We start from the raw sequence: 3,432 nt of genomic DNA on the forward strand, positions 1-3,432 counted from the left end.
CGGTGGACTTTATATTGTGCTATTTTGTTCTTTGTCCTGTGTCGAAGTGTTCCTGCGATTCCGGAAAGGCTTGCCGGAAGAGCCATGTTTTAAGGTTTTTCTTAAAGGTTAAATGGCAAGTTTCGAGTCGAAGATCTGGCGGAAGTGAGTTCCAAAGGGTGGGCCCGGCTGTGGAGAGTGCTCGTTTGGCTAGCGAGGTTTTAATCGGGGGAGTGTGTAGAGAACCTTTGTAGTTATATCTGATAGGTCTTTTTGATGTGCGAAGGCGGAATTGCGAGGTAAGATTTAGGTGGGCGATTCCCATAATATCTTTGTGGATCATTGATAGTGTCTTGAAGATGATTCTAGCTTTTATTGGAAGCCAGTGAAGGTAGTGCAGAATTGGAGTGATGTGGTCTCTTCTGTAGGTGTTGGTGAGTAGCCTCGCCGCAGCGTTTTGTACCATCTGTAAAGGTTTTATGGATGATAGCGGAAGACCTAACAGGAGGGAATTGAAGTAGTCTAACTTGGACAATATTAAAGACTGGACTACTAAGCGGAAGTCATAGAAGTGAAGGAGTGGTTTAAGATTTTTTAATACTTGTAATTTGAAGTAACATTCCTTAGTTGTGTTGTGGATGAAAGATTTAAGGTTGAATTGATTGTCAAAGCGCACCCCTAAGTCTCTGACTGAAAGTGAGTGGTTGATAGGTGGATTTATGGATTGTGTAGAACTTTGGACGTTGAAGAGTGTGTGGTTTTCGTCGGGCGAGATGATGAGGATTTCTGTTTTATTTGTGTTGAGTATAAGGTTGAGGCTGGATAACAAGGAATTGATGGATAGTAGGCAATTGTTCCAATGCGCCCAGGTTTTTTGGAGAGATTCTGTGATGGGAAGAAGTATCTGAATGTCGTCGGCGAAGATATAGTGTTTTAGCTTGAGGCTGGAGAGTAGGTGGCAGAGCGGAAGCAGGTAGATGTTAAAAAGGGTAGGGGAGAGTGAAGAACCTTGAGGTACTCCTCTGATTGATTTGATAGGAGGTGATTCTACATTATTTATCTTGACTTTGTAGTATCTATTTTCTAGGAATGATTGAAACCAACTGTGAGCTTCTCCTTGGATTCCTATGTCAGAAATCATCAAACCTATCCTCATCAGGATCAGCAGTAAATTTCCATGGCTAACAAACTGCCATGCCCTGTGGCCTCCGGTTTTAAAATTCAGAGTTCCATGCACAACCATTGACACCGCCCCTTTTCTGCCTCCTTATTTTTGGTGCATGCATGGGTATATAGGTGTGTAAATCCCGGCTTTTAAAATCCACGGAGCTCATGTGCAGACATTTTTGTGTGAGCAACGCAATTCAAATCAACCCCTTAGGAGAGAGGTGCTATATATTTTGTTTCCTCTAGAAAAGGCAATACTGAAACCTGTTTTCTTGCTTCAGTCTCATAAGTAATGAGGTTGATTTTCTACATTGAGAAAACATTTGTGTACTATTTGCAAAATGAAGTGTGCCATTTTTCTATTGGTACCTATAGGCAAATAAACCCTGTAGAAAAATAGTTTGCAGAATTTAGCTATAGAAAATTTCACAAAAAAAAACCAAACCCACTCATTGAGGCATAATTTTATTTTTGTCATTCAAATCTCCTCCCTCATTTCTACTTTTTCACTCTGTACCCTCCTCCCCCTGCTGTTCCAATACCACTCTGTGTCTGTAATGATTTTGATTGCTAGCATCTAAGCTGATAAAGCTATTCCAAGCACCTACCAGCCCGTCAGTAAAGTAATATGTCCCCAGGTTTCCTCTGAGACTTCCTTCCTTCATTATACTTCAGATCATGATCCCTTGCTCTTAAATTTACTTTTGATTGGAAAACGTTATTGAAGCATGTCAAATATTTCAATGTTTCTGTCATATCCTCCCCTTTTCCTTCAAAAAAGACTTGAAAATACAGTTTCAGAAATGTCAATATTTTCCTTATAATTTCTTTGCTCATCTTGAATACCAAATCTTATTAGTTCCTTGAATAATAACGTAAACTTTACAGACATTCAGGAAATCCTTTTGTTTCTTAACCTCCTTCTCACTGCTGCTTTGAGCTCTTTGTTCCTCAAGCTGTAGATCATTGGGTTAAGCAGGGGTATTACCACCGCATAGAAGAGGGCTAGCATCTTATCACTGTCCTCAGAGTGGCTAGACTTGGGCAATAAGTATGTCACAATAGTAGAGCCATAGAACAATGTAACAGAGGTAAGGTGGGTACCACAGGTAGAGAAGGCTTTGTGTCTTCCATCAGCAGAACGCATCCTCAGGATCTGGGCGAGGATGCAGATGTAGGAGATAAGTATAAGGAAACAGGGGGTCATTAACACACATACGCTATACAGAGAGATCTCCAGCTCTACCATATAGGTGTCCGTACAAGTCAACTTCAGCAATGGGGGGATATCACAAAAGAAGTGGTTAATGGTATTATGTCCACAGTAAGGCAATGAAAACATCAGGCTGGTCTGCCTAATGGCCAGAAGAATCCCAGTGACCCAGGCAAAAGTTGCCATAATGGTACAACGCTTCCTGTTCATGATGACTGCATAGTTCAAGGGATTACAGATGGCCACATATCGATCATATGCCATCTCTGCCAGCAGGAAACACTCTGCTGTCCCCAATGCCAGGAAGAAATACATCTGTGCTGCACAGCCCAGGAAGGAAATGCCCTTATCTTTGAATAACATGTCCTCCAACATCTTGGGGAGCGTGACAGAGATGAATATCGAGTCCAAGATGGAGAGATTACGGAGGAAGAAGTACATGGGGGAATGAAGCTGAGAGTCCAGCAAAGTTATCAAGATGATGGTGGCATTCCCTGTTATGGTTACAATATAGATTAACAGAAACAGTCCAAAAAATGTTAACTTCATCTGGGGCATATTGTAGAAGCCCATGATGATGAATTCACCTAGGATTGTTTGATTATCACTCTTCATTATGGACATCTTCAATCTGAGAGAGAGAATAGAAATGGAAAAAAACTAAAGTTTATGTACATGAGACTTTCCACCATTCCATGACTCTAAGCTGCACACAAAGAGAATTCAGTTTTAAGCTTCATGTCTACCGGGATTTTGAAGTATTTTGCAGGTGGTAAACAGACCTGGTTCCGAGGTGAAGAAGAGATCATTCCTTATACATTTGCACCCAATTTCTTGCTCTCAAGGCTCAGCAAGGAGCAACAGCTCTCTCAAAGAATTAAGCACTCATCTTTCTTGCAACATAAAGTGGCAAATATTGGAAGTATTTTCTAACTCTTTTGCCAGCATTTCAAAAATTTGAAAAATGCTATTAATTTTGTTGTGGGCATCTGTCCCTCTATCTCTCTGCCAAAGAATATAAGATTAGGATTAGCAATTGTCAATCTTACAATAGATCTTCCATTACTCAAGAT

The 3,432-nt window shown here is 40.7% G+C and overlaps 1 pseudogene; it reads right to left on the minus strand.

The window, feature by feature from the left end:
* Positions 1–1,918: 1,918 nt before the first annotated feature.
* Positions 1,919–2,983, minus strand: LOC115077264 (annotated as a pseudogene).
* Between the last annotated feature and the right edge of the window lie 449 nt (positions 2,984–3,432).

Source organism: Rhinatrema bivittatum, chromosome 16, assembly GCF_901001135.1.
Source record: "Rhinatrema bivittatum chromosome 16, aRhiBiv1.1, whole genome shotgun sequence".
Taxonomy (NCBI): domain Eukaryota; kingdom Metazoa; phylum Chordata; class Amphibia; order Gymnophiona; family Rhinatrematidae; genus Rhinatrema; species Rhinatrema bivittatum.